The sequence below is a fragment of the Amia ocellicauda genome, chromosome 12 (genome assembly GCF_036373705.1).
Source record: "Amia ocellicauda isolate fAmiCal2 chromosome 12, fAmiCal2.hap1, whole genome shotgun sequence".
In the NCBI taxonomy this organism is placed as follows: Eukaryota; Metazoa; Chordata; class Actinopteri; order Amiiformes; family Amiidae; genus Amia; species Amia ocellicauda.
Window position 1 is genome coordinate 40,835,554 of NC_089861.1, and position 26,139 is coordinate 40,861,692.

At 42.7% G+C, this 26,139-nt stretch overlaps 3 non-coding genes across 3 annotated transcripts; 1 reads left to right on the plus strand and 2 right to left on the minus strand.

Moving 5' to 3' along the window:
• Positions 1-4,338: 4,338 nt before the first annotated feature.
• On the plus strand, positions 4,339-4,429 carry trnar-ucu (transfer RNA arginine (anticodon UCU)). The gene is given in 2 exon segments: positions 4,339-4,375; positions 4,394-4,429. It is a non-coding gene; the product is annotated as a tRNA-Arg (tRNA).
• A 15,776-nt stretch (positions 4,430-20,205) lies between these two features.
• trnai-aau (transfer RNA isoleucine (anticodon AAU)) lies at positions 20,206-20,279 on the minus strand. Its single transcript has one exon. It is a non-coding gene; the product is annotated as a tRNA-Ile (tRNA).
• A 1,251-nt stretch (positions 20,280-21,530) lies between these two features.
• Positions 21,531-21,604, minus strand: trnai-aau (transfer RNA isoleucine (anticodon AAU)). The gene has a single exon. It is a non-coding gene; the product is annotated as a tRNA-Ile (tRNA).
• Positions 21,605-26,139: the final 4,535 nt, after the last annotated feature.

Here is a 26,139-nt window from a genome sequence, read left to right on the forward strand (position 1 = left end):
CGTGTTTTGTGTGGCCTCGGCGGCCACCTCTTGTGCTCCGTTAATTACTGTAGCGCTCTCTCTCTCTCTATCTGTCTATCTCTGTGTCTCTCTATATCTTTCTTTGTGTGCGTCTGTGTGAGGGGAGTGTGATGCGTGATGTACAATCCGCTGGGTTTGCCAGACAATGTGAACGACTTTAAATAGCATGCATAATAATTATTGCCTGAACTCAGTAGTAGTGACCGTCCATGTCTGTTGCTCTCGATGTAATTTTGCGTGTGAAAAAAGGAGTCAGTGCAATCGTCTAACCCAGTGGTTTTCAAACCGGTCCTGGAGTACCCCCTGCCCTGCTGGTTTTTGTTCCAACTGCAGCGTACATTTTGTTGTCTCAAATTTGCATAGTAGTTATGCTAATCAAATATAATTTTGCTTAGCAACACGAGTTGCTTGATTAGCAACTTAAATTGGTCTACCAATTATCAAAAGTGGTGATTATTTGTTCTCACACAAACCCGCAGCGCAGCCAAGTACTCGGATATGGGCGTGTCTGGTGTAATTGGAAAGCTACAGCCCTGCCCTGTATGAGTGACAGACCCGCTGGCCAATGAGGGACGGGATTCGGGTAACAGGGCACGGAGTGCGGGCCGCCTCTCGGGCGTCACAATAAAATAAAAAAAATACGCGTATCTTAAAGGGGAGGTACCTCAGCATTGCTTATACGCATTTTCGATGCTTGATTTGGGACGGAAAAACGTATTTTAATGCATCGCAGAATCAGCGAATCGATGAAGAAAATACATCGCAAATGGAGGTGAATTTGTCTCACATTTTGCGATGTGAACCCTGACAAAATGTTCACTGCAACTGAGGTCTTAAATTGCTTAATTGAATCCTTAATTGACCTAACAAAGCAATATACCATTCAATTAAGTAATTACAACCTAAATTGGAACAAAAACCAGCAGGGCAGGGGGTACTCCAGGACCGGTTTGAAAACCCATGATCTAACCCATAGCAGCCTAATGCGTGGTATTTCTAGCTACTGGGAAGGGTGCTATTTTATTGTGTATGTATTCACACTGAAATTCAGACGTTGCATTACGGGTTCGCCATCCCTGCCATAGTGTGTGTGTGTGTGTGTGTGTGTGTGTGTGTGTGTGTCAGTCCGACAGAGCAGAGCAGCGGCTGCAGCTGCGTGATTTCCAATGACACCGACACGTTCAAAAGAACCGTAACGTCGGAGCTCATCAATACTACAGTCTTTAATCATTTAGCACCGGGGCCCGTTTAATACCGGGTTGGTACACAGCCCTTCTCATGGCCAGTGAAGCAGTGTTTTTTTTTCTTATCTAGTGAAGTGAATGTGCTAACGTTACTTAAAGGTTAAGCTTTCTAGCTGACGTTTTATTTGCGAGTCTACCAGCTCCTCACTTTTGCCATGTTCAGCTTCGCCTATCATACCTGGTGTTCATGCCTTGCAAGAAATGTGGCCATTGCCTCTCTGCTTCTTTCGATTCCTTTTCCTCTCTGTCCCCTGATTTTTGCCTTTGGTGAGGCATTTTGACTCGCTAGTCAGTTTCCGCTTTGCTGAGCTGCAAAATGCACATCAGTGTGTTCCGCACATCTGACTGGCCAAGTGTTTCGACCGCACCATTTTCACAATAACAGCGGGGGAGTGGGGTATCAGATGTCCCGCTGCGTGAGGCTTCCTCTAGTTCAACTGCGTGTTGAGCTTTCTTTTCATACTTTCCCTACCATGGAAGATACTCTCAAAAAGTGGATACAAAATATTTGGTGTGAGCAGTTCAGCATAACCCCTCATACTATCGTCTGCAGTCGCCACTTTCAAGAGGAAGATATGAGTGAGCCTAAGCTCCAGGCTAAACGGTCCCGAATTAATAAATTGGACAGTTTACTGTACAACCATGATAATAAGAAATCAATTCTGTACAACATGAAAAACAGGACAAAAATCATTTCACTGATTCTAGGATTTTGAAAATGGGGCGGGGGCCATAAGGAGGCCATGATTATTACAGAGAGGTCTGCTAGGGGGGTCTGGGGGCATGCTTTTAAAATTGGTTTTAAAAACTCAGTTTGTAAGTCAAGATTGAAGCAAATTACAAGGATAAGCTGGGCTATTCATAACAATCCAGCATTAATGTACCACCATATTTGCTACCATTTGCTAGTGACAAATGTATTTTAAAATGAACACAATAGACAACGGTGATGCCTTCTTGCCATGAACACAAGACAATACAGACAACTTTTCCACCCGCCTCACCCCCAAAAGTGCTTCAATATGGACACATTCCTTGAGCATGTGTTCAGTGCAAGAGGGAATGGTATTAGTGAACAAAATAGGTTCCCCTTAATATGCAAAAATAAAGAAAATGCCTGACTGGAGAGAATGGGTACACAACTCCCCCCAACATCACTAGAATGCATCTTTAACACTGTATGTTAAGAAGTACCTTTTACAACAAAGTGTTATGACGTCAAACAAGTATTTACATGCAAAACAAAATCTATGTATTAATGTCTGAACAATAAGTTATGAGTGTAACATTCAATCCCTGGACCCTTATGTAACATTATATACTGTGCAAATATATACAAATAGGTCAAATAAAAAACAGCACTTATTTGTTCAATACATGGCAAAAAGGTGCTAAAATGATTTACCAAGAAAAGAACACAAAAACTTGTGAGCTAAAACATATTTTTTTAACAATCAATAACAAACAATAAATAACATTAACGATTAGTATTATTTTTACTAAAAAGAAAATCATATTTGTTTTAGTTAATATGATTAATGTATATAAAAAGTATTTACTTTGAAAAACCACACTATTAAATGAAAATACATTTTAACACTATAACAAGGTAATATAGTACAAATATAACTGAAGAAACAGTAACAGCTAAACACTCAAAGATAGAGGAGGAGCAACCTCCTCTGCCTCTGTGGACCAGCCTCCTCTGATGTATGGTAACCCTAAACTAGCTATCACCATTCATCAAATTGTCAGTGTCATAGCAGAAATAAAATCCAGCACAGCAAGAGTATTTCAATGGTCAACTTACTGCGCACTGTCTGGTCCTGAGACTGACCTGCAGTGCGCATTGGAGAGCAGAGCGCAGCAGCAGGTGTGTTTGATCCAGAACTGCTCTCTCGCACCTCTATGCACCAGCCTCCTCTGGTATGTAGGTAGGTAGCAGTGGCCACACTGAACACAGGGCCCGATCTGTAATCAATGTATACCAGTGATGGCACCAGTGACTTTTCTAGTCTTAAACCCCCCCCACCAAGAATTGGGTCTGAGTTCATGGTCATTGTGCTTGTACATTAGTGTATGCGTACAGTTACAATTTACAGTATCCTTGTATGTGCTCGCTTTGCTTTGTGGAATGATGTTCGTTGCTTTATTGTTGTGTGTTTCAGATGATCATTTTATCATTTTCAGAGTTAACATAACTATAGATTCAGCAATAATTTGGTGTTCATATGTGTGTAGTGTTATCGCTATTCAATATAGTGTGCCCAGTGTGCATAATGAGAAACATGTTCAGCTCATCTGCTCTGATGTTATGGATATCAAAAATGTCAACCCTCCACAGACACACACACACAGAGACACAGACACAGACGCACTAATAGGGACAAATTTTACTCCCTCAATAAACAGGCGGACAAGGAATAATCAGGACCTGATTTAACTGAAATAATACCAAAAAAGTTTATTGAGCTACAACGAAGCGCTCCGGAGATGGTCACTGGGCAAGACACATCTAAAGTTTTTCTAAAGAACTTGCTATCATATACAAGAGGACTCCCTTTGGTTTCTGGGCAACTAGATGATGGTAATGAGGTACCTCAAACTTTAACACACACGTCTCCTGTGTCTTACATTATGTTCTTTCTATGTCCTTGGATGAAAATGTTTTTCTAAAAATCACCTGCACAGAACTACTGTACCTGTCCTCTCCGGAGCCATACACAAAGCTTAAATTCATATATGGGTTACACAATCTTGCTGCAACAATGGTGGGAATATAATATATTTGGCACTCAGACAGGGCACTGTCCCACATCACACACAGAGACACACACACACAAGCACAGACACACACAGACAGCCAGACAGACACAGACAGTGTGCTTGACAAATACTTCCCCTCACAGTCAAGTCAACATGAGCCGCATTATCTAAAAGAAGAACCCATCATTTCCTTTTGTGTCAATATCAGCGAGACAGGGATTAAAAAACACATCTGAAAATGCTACTTCTACAAGCACGCTGAGATGCCCCGTCATCAGTAGGCGTGCAGAACAGTATGGTGACAAGTGGCTCTGTGGCGCAATGGATAGCGCGTTGGACTTCTAGTGAAAAGGGCAGTGGTCATTCAAAGGTTGTGGGTTCGAGTCCCACCAGAGTCAGTGCTCACTTCATGAAACTTAGAGCTTGCTGGGCTTCCTCGTGACAGCCAGAGGTATCTTGCAGTCAAGTGCCTCGCTGATGCCTTCACTTCTTACTTTTCTGGAATGCCAACTTTGTCCCAAATCCTTGCTTGACTATCAAGACCTCATACGCTGCTTCTTTTCCTAGCCACTGTCACTGTACCAGTCCCCCTCCGTGTCAGTTGCATCTCCGGGAACAGCTGGATCAGGTGGCCTTGTACTTAAGGCCATGGACTACTAAGCCGTTGTATTTTGCACCCGTGGCTTTCTATCCCACCATCGTTGTGGGCATTCCTTGTTTGACATTTCTTGACGACTGACGCCGTGTACGTCCAATGGACAGTTCCAAGATTCGCAAGACAGAGCTACTTGTGCATTATTGCCCGCTTAACCTGGCTGCCTCTCGAGTGAGCAAAGCCATTTTACCAAATAGAAGAACCCATCATTTCCATCCGTCTCAAAATCAGCGAGACAGGGATTTAAAAAACACAACTGTAAATGCTACTTGTCAAATCACGCTGAGACGCCCGGTCATCTGCAGGCATGCAGAAGAGTATCTTCGTCATACAGTTTTGTGGTTCTGTGCCACAATGGATAGTGTGCTGGACTTCTAGTGACACACACACACACACACACACACACACACAGACACTACAATTCAATATTCAATGTGCAAACAAGTTTAGCCAGAAGAAACAGAACTCTTTCAATCAATAAATCATGAATATACATTACAAATCGATTCAGAATATGCATAATACAATGTAAAAGCCAGACACAGGGATGGAGAGAATCTCTGGTTCCGTTGGTGTCCGGGCTTTATTGTGGTTCACAGGGTAAACGGGACAAAATACAAGGGGTAAAAACAACCAAAACGAAACATCCACACAAAACAGGGTGCTCCGGGCAGTCAGGGTTGGGAGTGTCAGTCCTCCTTCTCAGCGGGTTAGCTGCCTCCATCTGGGAAGGAGAGGGATTAAATAGAGAAGGCACAGCTGCCACTGACATCACAATCGCCTCGGTGCTCATTGCCCGCAACCGTGAGTCCACAGCCTGTTAGCGAGGGAGCGACAACACAGCTGTGGCACATGAGCACCTCATCAGCAGACGTCAGCAGCAGCCGTGCCGTGACAGACAGCGGCCTGTCACATACAATTGTATATTTCCTGCGTTCCGTTCCTGCACTCTCTCATTCACCCATTCTAGCTGAGGCAGCCAGTGAGCCCACACACGTGCTATCCCTTCCTCTTCCTCTCACTTCACTGCTATATCAGCGATGACATCATAGAAATCTCTCACCTGACAGCAATGACATTACAGAGCACATACATTATGTCTCTCGCCACACTGTCAGTGTTGACTTTCTCGCTCAGTATGCCAGCTCTCCCGGAAACACTGCAATACGTGGATGAGTTTGTACCATTTTTGGATGCTCTACCCTGCTGGGGCGGAGCTGTGATCCAGCTGAAAAGCAGGTCAGGCATGTGGGCACCTGGGCAGCGAAAGATGTATTCGTAATGAAGAGAAACCCAGGTCCAACCCTCCGGTCCAGCCACAGACAGCCACAGAAGTAGTATAGATGGCGGCATCACTTATTTTGACAGCTGGAAGTCCCGCCCTCCCTATGAACCTTTGAACGGGAACTCCTCTCTCCTTCCCAGCACCCCCCTTGGGTTACCATTTGACCCTCCCTTGTCAGCCATCTTGGATGATATCGGCTATTTTGGATGTCAGCCATCTTGGCTGATATCGGCCATTTGTAAGGTCATAGGTCATCTGGTAAGATGGTAGCCATTTTGTTAGGGTGACATCCATCATGGTGAGTGTCCAAGTGCACCTCACCCTGCTGGTGTGGAGATGTAACGTTTAATAGCGTAAACTGTGTTTTTAAGGTTATATTGTTTTCATGATACTGTGTTGGAAAATTAAGAAATAAGAAAATAAAAGTTTTATATATTTTAGGTTATAATGTTTTATGATACTGTTTAAGTAAATAAAAAGAATAAGAAAAGTTATATATATATATATAGGTTATATTGTTTTATGAAACTGTTTTGGTAAATTAAAAAATAAGAAACATTTTAAATATATATATATATATATATATATATATATATATATATATATATATATATATAAGTTTATATAGAGAATAAGAAAATAGAAGTTTTAAATACATACATATATATATATATATATATATATATATATATATATATATATATATATATATATATATAAGATTATATTGTTTTATGATAATGTTTTAGTAAATAAAAAGAATAAGAAAAGTTATATATATATATTAGGTTATATTGTTTTATGAAACTGTTTTAGTAAATTAAAAAATAAGAAAAGTTTTAAATATATATATATATTTAAGGTTATATAGAGAATAAGATAATAAAAGTTTTATATTTTATTTTAGGTTAAAATGTTTTATGATTTGTTTTAGTAAATTAAAAAATAAGAAAAATAAAAGTTTTATATATATACAAGATTATATTGTATACATTTAAGAAAAATAAAAGTTGTAAATACACATATATATTTTATTTTAGATTATGTTTGATTATACTGTTTTAGTAAATTAAAAAATAAGAAAAATAAACGTTTTATATATATTTAAGGTTACAATGTTTTATGATACTGTTTTAGTAAATTAAAAAGAAATATGAATATTTACTCAGAGTGGGATTTGAACCCACATGTGTTTTTAGTTTATATGTTTTATGATTAGGCTTAGGATGATACTGTGTTTGCAAAATAAAAAGGTAAGAAAAAATCAATTAAGAAATGTATAGACTTACATATATTGCATGTCATTACATATATATTTAAGCAAACACAGATAAACACACATACCTATATCTCTTTAGTTTATATTTATCAATAGACAATAGAGAACAACAGTGAAATGTATAGAATTATATCTGTACATTTTGACCAGCACTGTACTTATTATATTTGTTACATTAGTGAATGCTCAAACGTAGCCTTAACATGTATCATATTTAAGAATATACTGCATTTCATTCCATTACACACACACACACACACACACAAACATATATATATATCTTGTTAGGTTTTATTTATCAATAGACACTAAAGACATGCACACCACTTTTCTTAGAGAGACACAGTGAAGCACTATTTGTGAATACTCATATGTAATAAATAATATATGTATATATGATTTGTTTGTGCTTTAATGTATAGAATTAATAAAATACACACACACACACACACACACACACAATGGTGACTTTTATTGTGACAAACAAGCATTTTACAACATGGAACATAGTCAGAAGTAGAAAAAGATACTCCATGAAATGTTTTATAGATACTTGTAATCATTAATTTCTTGTTCACAACACCAACATTGGACAGAAAGAAACACTGACCTGTACAGAGTAATGTCATTTCCAGCATATTCCATATATATTATATTCAGTCTTTCACTCTTGGCTTCTTTTTCAAAGTTATACCAGGTTCTGGTGACAAAGTACATCAGGTATCTATTGTAAATAAAGTGAGAAACACTTAAGTTTCTATTCCTTTGGAAATACCTTATTTTTCAAACCTACAAATACATGGTGACAACTGCAAGCATGACACACATACAAAACACAGAAGTAGGGACCACATTGCAAGGATATAATAAGCACAAATAGTATTTTACTGCAAATTTTAAGTTTTGTAAAATTATTTATATAACTTCTAGGAGTAATCTGCAAACTACATAGTGAAAATGCAATCAGTCTTCAGGAAACACACACAGCAGACTGAAATAAGCACAACGTCATATTTATATGAACCAAAACTGCATTCTACTAAACCCTGAAACTCTGAAAAATCACTACAAACTCTGTGTTTTGTAAAATGGCTTATTTCACAGACACAGAAACAAATAGGCTCACCCTCAACATATTCCAACACTTGTTATGATGTAAACTTAAAGGTTTACCAGTAGTACAGGGGTATTATTAATCTATTCATGCAACTTTTAGACACTTGTCTAATACAGAGCTAACAACTGCATTGATAGCGGGTAGCAGGGCTTTGACAATGCTGTGCGGTGGGGTTTAAAATGACTTTGTAGGCCAGGGCTTCAAAACCTTACCCCATTTTAACATTTTCAAATTAGCCTCCAACCCCTAAAATACTAAGACATGTTTTTTTGTATCATATGTATCATGTTGTATTACTATGTACATTAATGTGGTTTATAATTTTGATTTAATTTGACATAATTTTATCATATTTTTAATTATAAATTCATATATATAAATAACAAATACTATATAATAATAGTCATAATAATGCAAAAACATATTAAGCAATCATATTTTTACTTACAAAATAATATATATAAAATAACAATATCGAGCGTGGTATTGACGGTATGGAGAGACCCCGTTCCTCCTCCTCCCATCCCCGCTGCTGTGCCACGTGTGGCCACCGCATGCTACCGGCTTGGAGTGGTGACGTGATCTGCCCCCTCTGTCAGGGACCGGACCCGCGGGGTCCTAGTCACGTCCTGAAAGACAGGGGGCGAGATGCTGCACCAAGATGGACCAGATCTGTGCCCTACTGGCTGCTCAAGGTTTATTTAGCCGCCCTCTCCTCATGTCATGTCAGGATTGATGGCGAGCCTCCGGACCCTCATTTTTTAGCAGCGCAGTTTCTGAAAGGTGCACGTAGGCAGAGGCCTACCCACGCTCCTTCTTTGCCCGCATGGCGCCTTAATGTAGTGCTGGACACGCTTTCTAAGGCCCCATTTGAGCCCTTGCAGTCATATGACTTAAGGTTTGCGTCACTGAAGACGGCATTTTTGCTGGCAATCACGTCAGCGAGTCACATGCCCTGTCTGTTCACCCTGTGTGTGTCCGTTTTGCAGGAGATGGTTCCAGGGTTACACTTTGACCTAATCCTGCATTCCTCCCGAAGGTGCTGTCTCCTTTCCATATCAACAGGCCTATTGAGTTGATGGCTTTCCATCCTCCACCCTTCTCTTCGGAGGAGGAGAGTAGGCTACACCTGTTGACCTGCTGCGGGCTCTCAGGTGCTATTTGAAGCGCACCAAGGACATTCGATGTTCGGACCAATTGTTTGTGGCCGGGCGCTTTCAAAGCAGCGCCTCTCGCACTGGATTGTGGACACCATTACCACGGCTTATGAGTCAACTGGAGCCCCAGTGCCTGAACACCTGGTGGCCTACTCGACTCAAGGTGTAGCCACGTCGTGGGCCCTTTTTCCAAGGCGCCCCACTGGCAGACATCTGTGCGGCTGCGAGTTGGGTCTTGCCACACACCTTTGTTCGGTTGTACAGGCTGGCGTGACGGGCCCAGTTCCTTCTATTGGGAATCCGGTGTTGGCTTCAGCTGAGTCGCAGTAGCCTGTTAGGCACTGGCTCCTGGCTTTTCTATCCCTGTCTGCCCCTGTTGAGCATGCTTGGGAAAAGCAATGCAGAACCGTTATCCCTTCCTACCGGACTGTGACTTGTATACAGTTCATTCTATAGGTGGGAGTGCATGTGTTTTTTACACGTGTACCCCGCCATTGTACATAGTTCCCTAGCTATACTAGCTGTGCTGAGGGCCGCTGCTGCTGTATTCAGCAGTAGGCTTTGAGTTTGCTCTTGTGCCCCGCTGTGTATATAGTTCATTTATTGACATCATTAGAGCATCTGTTGCCGCTAGCTTCCGCAGTGGGTATCCTGCTCCTGTGTCATGTGTGTGGTGCATGAACTGGCTCCTGCGCCCCGCAGTGTATATAGTTCTTTAGAATATACAGTTGAGCTTGTCCGCTCCTTATTAAGTTTAGAATGGACAACTGCTCCTGTTGTTAGCGAGGGCACTCGTGCTTCGCTATGTATATAGTTCCTTTGCCAGCAGTCTGTGGCCCCGCCCTAGCTATGCTAGTGCTGAGGCCACTGCTGCGGTGTCCAGCGGAAGGCACTTGAGTTGGTTCTTGTTGGTCCACTGTGTATATAGTTCCATTATTCGTAATTGAACTATCCAGCAGTGGCTATCTAGTCTGGGTAGCCCGCTGTATGTTGAGCACGGGCTCAACGGACTGCGACCTGTGCTTATATGGTGTGGTCTGGGTATTGGCCCTGCTCCTAGCCCTGCTAGTAGAGCAGGAGACTGCTATTACTAGGCTTCATGGTAGGCACAAGGTCTTGTTGCCTGTGGATACACCATTGCTTATTTCTTCCCAGTTCAGCGTGACTGTGGTCTTCGCGTCTGAGCAGCCCAGATGTGGCCCAAGGGGCCCCTGTGGTTCTATCATAGAGTTGGTACGGCTCCTAGTAGGTTCGCCTCGGGGCAGGCTCTCTTACCAGCTCGCTGCCTCCTCCCTTGCGACGGTTTGGTTATACTGTAACACCTCCCCCTTGGGCAGTGCTTCTGACTCGAAAGATAACGATAGGTTGCGTATGAAACCCCGGTTATCTGAGAAAACAAGCACTGCCCAAGGGTTGCAAGCTCGCGCGGGAGTTCAAGCTCCCGGCAAAAAGAGGAAGTCCTTGTGCAGACGTCACCTTTTATACAAACAGGAAGTGGAAGGGTCCTGTTTGAGTGACGGGCACAAGGGCCAATGGCAGCTTTGATAGACAAAAGTCTTCGATGCGTTCCAGCGATGCACGCTGAAAACCCCTCCCCCTTGGGCAGTCCTTCTTTTCTCAGATAACCGGGGTTGCATATGCAACCTATCGTTCTTTGTCTATGGTTAAATCCCTCTCACTTTGTAACTTTTACTAGTAAGTCAAATTGAGATTTTAAAAGTTGGTACATGTGAGTCAGAGCCAAGAAGTTTGAATTCAGACTGTAGGTTGTTTATGTACATGGGTAAATTACTTTTGCTAGCCTATATACCAATGCTTTATTGTCCTTCAGGCTAAATCATTTTGTATACCAAACAATGGTGAGTGACATATTCTGAGTAATGTACTTAAACTAGTGCTAATCATGCTCTGAAACCAACCCATAGAGAACAAGGTGAAAACTGGAATTAATGGCAAAGCACAGCCATAAACAGTCAACATAATCAAGCCCAGTTAGAAATATAGATGTCTAATTATTTTGAGCACTAATCTTACATTTCATAAAGAAAAGCATTTAATTCTTAGCAATTGTTAGGTGTATGCTGTACGTATTCCAGTTAGTTCACTGTAATGACAGAAATGAGAAGTTCATTTCTTTAGCACACTCACGGAAAACCATTTATTTTAAACAGTTACTAGATAGCCAGTTTAGGCCTTCATCTTAGTTATTTTCTAATAGCAAGAGTGCTTAAAATTATTAATTGAATTATATATCTTTGTTCCCCCTTTTTCTTACTGCTCTCATAAAATAACATTTTATTCAAGCAATAACAGGGTAGCCTAAATATACAACATATCTTAAAGTACAAGGCATCTGAAAGCTGTGTATGGTCTCAATGCATTTGATGCGGAGGATTAATTCAACTGAAATGGTCAAAACTGTGGACTTTTATTGAATGTTAAATTTGACAGTGTTCTCTCTTAAGGACCTGTTGCCTGTGGGACGTTGCTGCTTTGGTTGTGTCCAGTGCCATTTCAGATAAGAGAGGCTCTGCAGGACAAGCAGGACAGAAACCCGTCTCACAGACACTCTGCCTGCTCTGCATCTCCATTTCCCCTCTCCACCGCACACAGCTGAACGTTATTCTGAATCTTACACAGAGCGCTCAGCTTCTGACACTGATGGCAACATGGGGCCTGGCTCCGAGCCTGAGGAAAACCATGAGGTAATTCAAACTTATTTAATTTCTATACTGTGAAATGTCAGATTGAAAGTGGTTTCTGTTCTTAATTTTTGTATTGTTTATGTATTTCATGTATTTTTGTACAGTTTTGTGTTGACGAGTCCTACATCAACATGAATGTGAATTTTCAATGTGAAGAGCACGTGTCATGCTCTGTAATGCAAGGGAGCAATGAGGGGCTGTAGAGACACTCATAAGAGTAGCAGGAGCACTTTTTTATGAACTACTAATTTGTTATATTTTATTAGAATATGAAATGTAGTAGAAAGTTGTATCAGATCAGACCACTGGACAGAAACACCCCACCAAGACTGAGTTTTCATGTTTCTGCACATGTCATCTACAAACTGTTGACAGAGTGGATGAGTGTCTACAGCAGAGGTTCCCATCCTGAGGTTGTGACAAAGTCAGGGTTGAGTTTTGTTTAAATATGTTTTTAAATTATTATTATTATTATTATTATTATTATTATTATTATTATTATTATTATTATTATTATTAAATTATTATATTGTTATTTTAAATATATTATTCTGTAAGTAAAAATATGATTGCTTAATATGTTTTTGCATTATTATTACTATTATTATATAGTATTTGTTATTTATATATATGAATTTGTAATTAAAAATATGATAAATTATGTCAAATTAAATCAAAATTATAAACCACATTATTGTACATAGTATAACAACATGATACATATGATACAAAAAACATGTCTTAGTATTTTAGGGGTTGGAGGCTAATTTGAAAATGTTACAATGGGGTAAGGTTTTAAAGCCCTGGCCTACAAAGTCATTTTAAACCCCACCGCACAGCATTGTCAAAGCCCTGCTACCCGCTATCAATGCAGTTGTTAGCTCTGTATTAGACAAGTGTCTAAAAGTTGCATGAATAGATTAATAATACCCTGTACTACTGGGAAACCTTTAAGTTTACATCATAATTTTTGTAAGTGTTGGAATATGTTGAGGGTGAGCATATTTGTTTCTGTGTCTGTGAAATAAGCCATTTACAAAACATAGAGTTTGTAGTGATTTTTCAGAGTTTCAGGGTTTAGTAGAATGCAGTTTTTGGTTCATATAAAATATGACGTTGTGCTTATTTCAGTCTGCTGTGTGTGTTTCCTGAAGACTGACTGCATTTTCACTATGTAGTTTGCAGATTACTCCTAGAAGTTACATAAATAATTTTACAAAACTTAAAATTTGCAGTAAAATACCATTTGTGCTTATTATATCCTTGCAGTGTGGTCCCTATTTCTGTGTTTTGTATGTGTGTCATGCTTGCAGTTGTCACCATGTATTTGTAGGTTTGAAAAATAAGGTATTTCCAAAGGAATAGAAACTTAAGAGTTTCTCACTTTAATTACAATAGATACCTGATGTATTTGTGCCAGAACCTGGTATAACTTTGAAAAAGAAGCCAAGAGTGAAAGACTGAATAGAATATATATGGAATATGCTGGTAATGACATTACTCCGTACAGGTCAGTGTTTCTTTCTGTCCAATGTTGGTGTTGTGAACCAGAAATTAATGATTACAAGTATCTATACAACATTTCATGGAGTATCTTTTTCTACTTCTGACTATGTTCCATGTTGTAAAATGCTTGTTTGCCACAATAAAAGTCACCATTGTGTGTGTGTGTGTGTATTTTATTATTCTATACATTTGAGCACAAACAAATCATATATACATATATTATTTATTACATATGAGTATTCACAAATAGTGCTTCACTGTGTCTCTCTAAGAAAAGTGGTGTGCATGTCTTTAGTGTCTATTGATAAATAAAACCTAACAAGATATATATATATGTTTGTGTGTGTGTGTGTGTGTGTGTAATGGAATGAAATGCAGTATATTCTTAAATATGATACATGTTAAGGCTAGTTTGAGCATTCACTAATGTAACAAATATAATAAGTACAGTGCTGGTCAAAATGAACAGATATAATTCTATATATTTCACTGTTGTTCTCTATTGTCTATTGATAAATATAAACTAAAGAGATATAGGTATGTGTGTTTATCTGTGTTTGCTTAAATATATATGTAATGACATGCAATATATGTAAGTCTATACATTTCTTAATCGATTTTTTCTTACCTTTTTATGTTGCAAACATAGTATCATCCTAACCCTAATCATAAAACATATAAACTAAAAACACATGTGGGTTCAAATCCCACTCTGGGTAAATATTAATTTTTCTTTTTAATTTACTAAAACAGTATCATAAAACAGTGTAACCTTAAATATATATAAAACGTTTATTTTTCTTATTTTTAAATTTACTAAAACAGTATAATCAAACATAATCTAAAATAAAATATATATGTGTATTTACAACTTTTATTTTTCTCAAATGTATACAATATAACCTTGTATATATATATATATATATACACTCACCTAAAGGATTATTAGGAACACCTGTTCAATTTCTCATTAATGCAATTATCTAACCAACCAATCACATGGCAGTTGCTTCAATGCATTTAGGGGTGTGGTCCCTGGTCAAGACAATCTCCTGAACTCCAAACTGAATGTCTGAATGGGAAAGAAAGGTGATTTAAGCAATTTTGAGCGTGGCATGGTTGTTGGTGCCAGACGGGCCGGTCTGAGTATTTCACAATCTGCTCAGTTACTGGGATTTTCACGCACAACCATTTCTAGGGTTTACAAAGAATGGTGTGAAAAGGGAAAAACATCCAGTATGCGGCAGTCCTGTGGGGGCGAAAATGTCTTGTTGATGCTAGAGGTCAGAGGAGAATGGGCTGATTCAAGCTGATAGAAGAGCAACTTTGACTGAAATAACCACTCGTTACAACCGAGGTATGCAGCAAAGCATTTGTGAAGCCACAACACGTACAACCTTGAGGCGGATGGGCTACAACAGCAGAAGACCCCACCGGGTACCACTCATCTCCACTACAAATAGGAAAAAGAGGCTACAATTTGCACAAGCTCACCAAAATTGGACAGTTGAAGACTGGAAAAATGTTGCCTGGTCTGATGAGTCTCGATTTCTGTTGAGACATTCAGATGGTAGAGTCAGAATTTGGCGTAAACAGAATGAGAACATGGATCCATCATGCCTTGTTACCACTGTGCAGGCTGCTGGTGGTGGTGTAATGGTGTGGGGGATGTTTTCTTGGCACACTTTAGGCCCCTTAGTGCCAATTGGGCATCGTTTAAATGCCACGGCCTACCTGAGCATTGTTTCTGACCATGTCCATCCCTTTATGACCACCATGTACCCATCCTCTGATGGCTACTTCCTGCAGGATAATGCACCATGTCACAAAGGTCGAATCATTTCAAATTGGTTTCTTGAACATGACAATGAGTTCACTGTACTAAACTGGCCCCCACAGTCACCAGATCTCAACCCAATAGAGCATCTTTGGGATGTGGTGGAACGGGAGCTTCGTGCCCTGGATGTGCATCCCACAAATCTCCATCAACTGCAAGATGCTATCCTATCAATATGGGCCAACATTTCTAATGAATGCTTTCAGCACCTTGTTGAATCAATGCCACATAGAATTAAGGCAGTTCTGAAGGCGAAAGGGAGTCAAACACAGTATTAGTATGGTGTTCCTAATAATCCTTTAGGTGAGTGTATATACAACTTTTATTTTTCTTATTTTTTAATTTACTAAAACAAATCATAAAACATTATAACCTAAAATAAAATATAAAACTTTTATTTTCTTATACTCTTTTTATTTACTAAAACAGTATCATAAAACAATATAACCTATTGATTATATATATATCTGTATTTAAAACTTTTATTCTCTTTTTATTTACTAAAATAGTAGCATAAAACAATATAACTTTAAATATATATATGTATTTAAAACTTTTCTTATTCTCTTTTTATTTACTTAAACAGTATCATAAAACAATATAACCTTAAAAACACAGTTTATGCTATTAAACATTACACCTCCACACCAGCAGTGTGAGGTGCCCTTGGACATTCACCATGATGGATGTCACCCTAACAAAATGGCTACCATCTTACCAGATGACCTATGACCTTACAAATGGCCGATATCAGTCAAAATGGCCGATATCATCCAAGATGGCTGACAAGGGAGGGTCAAATGGTAACCCAGGGGGGTGCTGGGAAGGAGAGAGGAGTTCCGGTTCAATGGTACATAAGGAGGGAGGGTCAAAGAGTAACCCAGGGGGGTGCTGGGAAGGAGAGAGGAGTTCCAGTTCAAAAGTACATAGGGAGGGCGGGACTTCCGGCTGTCAAAATAAGTGATGCTGCCATCTATACTACTCACAGACACAGTTAGCCACAGCCACGGCTTCTTCCAATTCTCGTCAGTGTTCCAGATTCGATGTTTTTTTTCTTCAGTGACGTTGTAAACACGCACGTGGGGAGCACATCAAAACCCAGTTTTGTGATTCAGTTACAGAAACAACTGACACAGCGGAGCAGTAGGGGTTGTAACATTTTTTGGTCCAAGGTCTGGACCACAGCGACTGAGTGGTCCGGACCTCGGCACTGTGGTCCACGGAGTGGTCCCGATCACGTAACGCAAATTGGGATGGGTTTTTGTTTAGTTTTTTTGGACACACCGTATAAAACCCATTTACTGTCAAATATATTATCGACATATCCAAACTACAAACATAATGATCATAAATGTACAATATTAATAGTATAATTCTCATTTGTAACATAGCCGATAGCTGATTTCTTTTTTAATCTTATCTATCAGACAATTTGTAGGAAGCTGTGCTAACGTTACTCTGAAAAATGCGCTTACATTGAGCAACTTTGTCATTCTGAATGAAATTATTCAAGTTATCAATTTTTCCTCATCATGACTGAAGAGAAAAGATAGCTTATTTAGAATCTTATCTTTAATTTAATGTCAGCCTATTTACATGTCCTCTGTTTGCGCTCTGCCAAGAAATGTTTTATCAACTTTTTTGGTTAAACCATATCTTCCTTATTTTATCACTGTGAGATCTAGCAACATTAAAAACAAAAGCATAGGTTGTTTTGTTTATGTATGGTTAACATTGTAATAGTTGGTATTTTAAAGAGAGATTATAAGAGATGTATTAACGTATTGATCATCTGATGCCCTTTGTCTTTTCTTGAAGGATAATGTCATTATGAAGAAGATAAAACTTTTTTTTTTTAAACACCTCCCCCCAGCAGGATTTGGGTCGCCTCCGCACTGTTTCTGCTGAAACAAAAAAACAAGTGTCAATCTCTGCAGGAATCTACTCCGGCTCCCCCTTCTGGTGATGAAGAGGAACCCGAGTCCAAGATGCTTCCAACCAGCCCTCAGGCGCTCCCTTCGGCTGTAGGTCACGCTCCAGGGGGCCGGGGGAGTTAAGAGGGTGTCACTGGACGGGGACGACAAACGCCTCCAGTGATAGACGGACGCACACAGAGAGAGAAAGAGACAGAGAGAGAGAGTTGCACTTCCTCCTGCAATGCAATAAATATGCCCAAAATAAGGGACACATTCCTTAACAAAATAATGAATGCCACCCTACCTTTGACAAAACTGAGAAAAAATAAAAATGGTCAGTCCTCCTGGAGGAGGGACAAACAGCCTCCCTGGCTGCCCAATATGTCACCGCCTGCCACAGCCTGAGGGGCACAGTGACACATGAGCACCAGCTGTAAATAAAATGTAAATACTCATTTGTAATGCATGTCATTGTATTTCCAAAAAGGAATCTGTAAACACTAAACCTATTTTCTTTAGTTCTATGTATTAAAGATCATTTTTAGTTTATTACATTTTGTTTTTCTGTACTTTTATACATCTTATTGTGATTTTGGCAGGACGCTGTCTGTCACGGCATGGCTGCTGCTGACGCACACTAATTAGGTGCTCATGTGTTGCAGCCGTGTTGTCCGCTGCTTCGCAGACAGCTTGTGAGCTCACGGCTGCAGGCAATGATCACTGAGGCGACTGTGACGTCATTGGCAGGTGTGCTTCATCTATTTAATCCCTCTCCATCCCCGAGGGAGACTTTATTGTGACTGCCCGGAGCACCCTGTTTGTGTGGATGTTTTGTGTGCTGGTTTTGCCTTGTTTTCCCCTTTTTGTGTTTTTTTCTGTTGGACTATTGTGAACCCCAATAAAGCTCGGACACCGCCGGAACCCGAGACTCTCTCCGTTTATTGTGTCCGGCATTTACATTTGGTGGCCAATGTGGGGAAGCTTTGTGACATACTTACCCTGAACTCTGTACCCGGAAGGACAGCTATGGAGGCGTCTCCAGTGGAACAGTTGTTGGCCCCAGTGGTGAAGCTGCAGGCTCAAAAACAACAAACTCTCGAGACGCTTGTCCAGCAACTTCAAGTACCAGCTCCTGCACCTAACCCTGCTGTTTACCGCAGCAAACCCGGCTTGGGCAGGTCTGCAGATTCCAAAGATGGGACCGGAGGACGACCCAGAGGCTCTGAATTTCTGTCCAATATTAAAGATCCTAGGCTCTCATTGTCTGATTTGGCTGGGGCACAATTGGGACATGTCTCTGGGGACCGATCACCATTAGTGACTGCAGGTGATGAGAGGGGCAGGGACAGCCTTCCCTCTGACTCCAGTCGTGTAGCAGCCAACAGTACCCTGTTGGACCCAGGGGAAGGAACGAGTTCTGGGACTCACCTCCTCTCTCCTTCTTCCAGTGGAAGGCCCGACACTGGATCCCGCCTTCAACCGGGTTTCCGATTTCGCTATGGACCAGACACAGGATGATGCCCTGGGACATATATATGACCAGGTCAGAGTTGTTGATGGTTGCATAGTGAATACACAGAGGGCACTTTGTGTTTCTCTCCAAACCAGCAGCCAAACCGATCATGCTGGATGATGTTGCAGACAGAATAACGTTCACCACGGTGCCTCCACACTCTTTCACGAATACCAATCGAGCTGCACGGTGCTGGGCTGTGAGCACAGGTCCCACTAGAGGATGACGGGCCCTCGTGCCACCCTCATAGAGTCTGTTTCTGACAGTTTAGTCAGAAACATGCACACCAGTAGACTGCTGGAGGTCATTTTGGAGGGCTCAGGCAATGCTCCTCCTGTTCCTCCTCGCACAAAAAAGCAGATACTGGTCCTTCTGGTTCTTCTGATAGCACGGATGAATGTGCCATACTGGAGGAGCTGGACTACCTGTGCAACCTGAATGGGCTGCAAGGAGCACCTCATAATTCCAGTAGTGACAAGGACACTAGCAAAAGGCAAAACTAGAGAAGAATCAGTCAGGAAGCATAAGGAGAGAGCAATCGTCTGTGGCCACTACCTGCAAAACCATTCCCTTTTTGGGGTTGTCTTGCTGTTGCCTATCTCCGGTGCACCTGCTGTCACTTTCATTTGCACCAAAACAAGAGACAGTGATTCACAACCGCTTAGGCTTCCTAACTATACAGATTAATATGCCTCACCTGTAACTGACTTGGTATTATGCTGTGATGATTACTTGTTCCCTTATTTTTTTGAGAGGTGTATTATAGAAGATAGCCTTGAGAATGCGGCCACAGAATTGCGGGAATCCGTGACTTTCAACACTTATGCAACCGAGTCGAGGTGACCAACAGCTCAATGTCTGGTTGGCACCATGGCTTAGATGTGCCATTCATGAAACTTGCGTTGATTCTTGAAGCCACTGGCATTGCTTCCCTCTCCAAGTCTGTGTAATAAGGAATTGGCAGGAGCCCACGAGTTGAAACTATCAGAGGACAGAATGCAAATGAAGTGTTCTGAGAAAAGCAAAGCGGCGAAAGGACATTTTCCCGTGTGCATGTAGATGGCCGACTTTGACAGTGCTTGATGAAGTCTTGTGGATCCTACCACTGCTTAAGTGCACTACTACGCTTGCCTTCAGGGAGTTTCATGTCAAACATTCAAAAAACAGGACTCGAACTAGACGGATGAGCACCTACGATCAGTCTTGGCCGATGTGGGGATCGAACCCAAGACCTTGGCGTTATTAGCACCACGCTCTAACCAACTGAGCTAACCGGCCATCAAAAGGAGTCTCTCTGCCAGGCATTTCCTCATGTTTATGTAATTTGGCTGCAAAATGCATTACACACAAGTGTGAAAAGAACACTTTTGCAATTCCTAGCATTGGTGATGCTATAAATCAATCTGTCAGAAGTGGGATTTGAACACACACCTCCATCAGGAGACCAGAAAACCCTTCTACACTCTTCAAGGGAACAACACCTTAAGTCTGGCAAATTAGACCACTCGGCCATTCTGAGAGGATGTATACGTCCACCGCGAGATTATATACTGATCAAGAAAACTGCGGGAACACTTAAATCACACATCGGATCTCCGTGATCAAAATCTAGGAAACCTCAAGATCTTCACCGTACATTGCATAATTCGTAACTCTCCCACCTCCATGCTTTTGAGACTGTACTGGGAGACACAGCAAACTTTCTTCAGACGGCACGTATGGATGTGCCATACTGGAGGAGCTGGACTACCTGTGCAACCTGAATGGGCTGCAGGGAGCACCTCATAATTCCAGTAGTGACAAGGACACTAGCAAAAGGCAAAACTAGAGAAGAATCAGTCAGGAAGGATAAGGAGAGAGCAATCGTCTGTGGCCACCACCTGCAAAACCATTCCCTTTTTGGGGTTGTCTTGCTGTTGCCTATCTCCGGTGCACCTGCTGTCACTTTCATTTGCACCAAAACAAGAGACAGTGATTCACAACCGCTTAGGCTTCCTAACTGTACAGATTAATATGCCTGAACTGTAACTGACTTGGTATTATGCTGTGATGATTACTTGTTCCCTTATTTTTTTGAGAGGTGTATTATAGAAGATAGCCTTGAGAATGCGGCCACAGAATTGCGGGAATCCGTGACTTTCAACACTTATGCAACCGAGTCGAGGTGACCAACAGCTCAATGTCTGGTTGGCACCATGGCTTAGATGTGCCATTCATGAAACTTGCGTTGATTCTTGAAGCCACTGGCATTGCTTCCCTCTCCAAGTCTGTGTAATAAGGAATTGGCAGGAGCCCACGAGTTGAAACTATCAGAGGACAGAATGCAAATGAAGTGTTCTGAGAAAAGCAAAGCGGCGAAAGGACATTTTCCCGTGTGCATGTAGATGGCCGACTTTGACAGTGCTTGATGAAGTCTTGTGGATCCTACCACTGCTTAAGTGCACTACTACGCTTGCCTTCAGGGAGTTTCATGTCAAACATTCAAAAAACAGGACTCGAACTAGACGGATGAGCACCTACGATCAGTCTTGGCCGATGTGGGGATCGAACCCAAGACCTTGGCGTTATTAGCACCACGCTCTAACCAACTGAGCTAACCGGCCATCAAAAGGAGTCGCTCTGCCAGGCATTTCCTCATGTTTATGTAATTTGGCTGCAAAATGCATTACACACAAGTGTGAAAAGAACACTTTTGCAATTCCTAGCATTGGTGATGCTATAAATCAATCTGTCAGGAGTGGGATTTGAACCCACGCCTCCATCAGGAGACCAGAAAACCCTTCTACACTCTTCAAGGGAACAACACCTTAAGTCTGGCAAATTAGACCACTCGGCCATTCTGAGAGGATGTATACGTCCACCGGGAGATTATATACTGATCAAGAAAACTGCGGGAACTCTTAAATCACACATCGGATCTCCGTGATCGAAGTCTAGGAAACCTCAAGATCTTCACCGTACATTGCATAATTCGTAACTCTCCCACCTCCATGCTTTTGAGACTGTACTGGGAGACACAGCAAACTTTCTTCAGACGGCACGTATGGATGTGCCATACTGGAGGAGCTGGACTACCTGTGCAACCTGAATGGGCTGCAGGGAGCGCCTCATAATACCAGTAGTGACAAGGACACTAGCAAAAGGCAAAACTAGAGAAGAATCAGTCAGGAAGGATAAGGAGAGAGCAATCGTCTGTGGCCACCACCTGCAAAACCATTCCCTTTTTGGGGTTGTCTTGCTGTTGCCTCTCTCCGGTGCACCTGCTGTCACTTTAATTTGCACCAAAAAAGGAGAGAGTGATTCACCACCGCTTTGGATTCTTAACTGTACAGATTGATATGCCTGAAGTGTAATTGACTTGGTGTTATGCTGTGATGATTACGTGTTCCCTTATTTTTTTGAGAGGTGTATTATAGAAGATAGCCTTGAGAATGAGGCCACAGAATTGCGGGAATCCGTGACTTTCAACACTTATGCAACCGAGTCGAGGTGACCAACAGCTTAGTGTCAGAAAATAAAAGAACACTTTTGCAATTCCTAGCATTGGTCATGCTATAAATCAGTCTGTCAGAAGTGGTATTTGAACCCACGCCTCCATCAGGAGACCAGAAAACTCTTCTACACTCTTCGAGAAAACAACTGCATTTCCGTCCTTGCACTCTCTCATTAATCCAATCTTGCCCAGTCAGCGAGAGAAGCCATGTACATGCTTTGCCTTCCTCTCCCTCTCCCTTCACTGCCAGTTCAGCGATGACATCTCAGAACTCTCTCACAGCTGACTTCTATGACATCACAGAGTGCATCAATTCCGTGGCTTCTCATCTGTCGCCACACTGTCAGGGTTGACTTTCTCACTCACTATGCCAAGCTTTCTCGGAAACACTGGAATACGTGGATGAGTTTGTACCACTTTTGGAGGTTTTGCCCACCTGGGGCGAGGCTGTGATCCAGCTGAAAAGCAATTCGGGCATGTGGGCAGCGAAAGATGTATCTGTGATGAAGAGAAACCCAGGTCGATGATGTTTCCAATCAGCCCCATCGGTCCAGCCACAGACACACACACAGACAGCCACAAGCACAGACTGCCACAGACACACAGACAGCCACAGATAGACAGACAAACACACAGACAGTGTGCCTGACAAAAACTTTCCCTCACAGTCAAGTCAACATGAGTCGTATTATCTAAAAGAAGAACTCATCATTTCCTTTCGTCTCTATATCAGAGAGAGCGATTAAAAAAACACATCTGTAAATGCTACTTGTACAAGCACGCTGAGATGCCCCATCATCAGTAGGCATGCTCTGTGGCGCAATGGATAGCGTGTTGGACTTTTAGTGAAAAGGGCAGTGGTCATTCAAAGGTTGTGGGATCGAGTACCACCGGAGTCAGTGCTCACTTCATGACCCGGAGGCTTTTCTTACCATCTTCAAGCGCACTGCCCGGTGTTGCGACTGGCCGGAGTCGGAGTGGGCGGTACGCCTGGCTCCCCTGCCACCCGAGTGCTTCGTCCCGAGGATGCCCTAGACTACAAAAGTCTGAGGGACAGTGTCCTGGACCGGGTCGGTCTGACGTCGGACGGCCAGCGCCGAAAGCTCAGAAGCCTCCGGTTCGAACCTGGCTCCCGGTGCCTGCCACCGCTGGCTCAAGCCACGGAAGTTGCCGACCTGGTGGCCTTGGAGCAGTTCATCTGCCATCTCCCACGTCCAACCTGAAGGCTGGCACCAGGCTGGCAGAGAACCATCATTGCCCGGGACGATGCCACCTTCTGATGCCCGACGGCGGGCACCCTCCCTTCCATTCCCAAGACCCCCTCTGACCCGACTGTCCTGGATACCAGCATGTTGCCAAACACCACACCTAAACATGTTTCTCCCCGACCCACTTCCCCTTCTCGCCTTGCCTGTCCCAAAAACAAATCTGCCTCCTTAGCTCCTTCTTTTTCTCTCTCCCCCGGCAGTGTGTGGTCCCCTGGAAAAACCACGGTGACGTTGCGGGCAGCCTGGACATCGCCCGGCCGGGTGCTCGCTAGTGAAAACTATCTATCTAATATTAAGGATCATAGGCTCTCATCTGATTTGGCTGGGGCAGGTCACCTGTGTCGTGACAAGACCTTAAGCCGGATAATGGACCGATTCTTCTGGCCAGGCATCAAAAAGGAGGTAGAAAGATGGTGTGCTGCCTGTCCGGAGTGCCAGAAGACCAATGCCAGTGCAGTACCGTGGGCTCCGCTGGTACCGCTGCCTCTCATGGAGATACCATTTGAGCGCATTGGGATGGATTTGATCGGTCCGTTGGAGAAAAGCTCCGCGGGGTATCAATTTGTGCTGGTCATAGTAGACTATGCCACTCGGTACCTGGAGGCAATTCGTCTACGGACAATGTTAGCGACTAGGATCGCCGAGGAGCTGTTTAAGGTCTTCACTCGGGTGGGGATCCCAAAGGAAATCCTGACAGATCAGGGCTCTCCATTCATGTCACGCGTGATGCGAGACCTCTGTAGGCTGCTGGGGATAAAGTCCATCAGGACCTCAATCTATCATCCCCAGACAGACGCCCTAGTGGAGCTCTTTAATAAAACCCTAAAGAACATGATCTGTAAGTTTGTGAGCACAGACGCTTGGGACTGGGACAAGTTATTGCCACCCCTGCTGTTCGCTGTACGCGAGGTGCCCCAGACGTCCACTGGCTTCTCTCCCTTCGAGCTGCTGTACGGGAGGCGGCTGAGGGGCATCCTCGACTTAATAAAGGAGGACTGGGAGGCGACCGCCCCCTCCCAGACCTCTATGGTACAGCACATCCTGGACCTGAGAGATCGGCTATCGGCACTGGGGAAACTTGCACAGTTGCATCTCTTACAGGCCCAGGAGCGACAACAGCGCATGTACAACAGGAGAGCCCGGTTACGATCGTTCACCCAAGGACAAGGTACTGGTGTTATTCCCAAATTCAACATCTAAACTGCTGGCTAAGTGGCAGGGACCCTTTTTGGTCACACGCCGCTTAGGGGATGTTGATTATGAGGTGTGTCGCCCAGATCGTCGGAGGTAAAAGCAGATCTATCATCTGAACATGCTGAAGAAGTGGCGAGAGCAGGAAGCATTGGGTGCTTTTAGTTCCCCCCACAATAAAGAGTCTGAAGCCGCTGTTTCTGAGGTTCGCACTGAACTCAATTTAACAAACGCCCATTTAACAAACGCCCAGAAACAGCACGTTTGCTCTTTATTGTGCCGCTTCCAGCATGTCTTTTCTCACCGACCCGTGCTCACACCTCTCATTGAACACCACATCCACACAGCACTGGACCACTGCGTGCGTGTCAAACCCTATCGCACCCCCTATTACAAAAAGTAGGCTGTCAATGAAGAGGTGCAGAAGATGTTGGAGCTGGGAGTCATTGAAAAGTCACAATCGGAATGGTGTAGCCCTATAGTCTTGGTGCCAAAGCCTGACGGCAGCACTAGATTCTGCGTTGATTATAGGGAGCTCAATGCAGTGTCTAGGTTTGATGCCTATCCGATGCCCCGTGTGGATGAGTTGCTGGATCGGCTGGGCGCTGCTCACGGAAAACCCGGGCAAGTGAACAGTTGGGAGGAGGGAGACCAAGTATCTGGGGTACCTCTTAGGAGGGGGGCAGGTACGGCCAGTCGTTGACAAGGTGACCGCTATTGCCTCCTGTCCGCCTCCTAAGTCCAAAAAGGAAGTTCGGCAGTTTTTGGGGTTTTCCGGGTATTATCGCCAGTTTCTGCCGGACTTTGCCACCCTGGCTTACCCCCTGACCGAACTGACGCGAAAAGGTGCTCCAGATACGGTCCAGTGGACGGAGCAGTGCCAGGTGGCTTTCCAGGCGATTAAGGACCGCCTCTGCCAACACCCTTTTTTTAAATGCCTTGACTTCTCTCTCCCTTTCATTCTACAGACCGACGCCTGAGAAGTTGGAGTGGGCACGGTCCTGTCCCAGAGTGTTGGGGGTCAGGAACACCCCGTCCTCTATCTAAGCAAACAATTATCGCCCAGGAGCGTAAATATAGCACCATTGAAAAGGAGTGTCTCGCTATAAAGTGGGCTGTGCCCTGTTTATTTAATCCCTCTCCCTCCCCGACGGAAGCAGCTAACCGACAAGAAGGTGGACTGAGT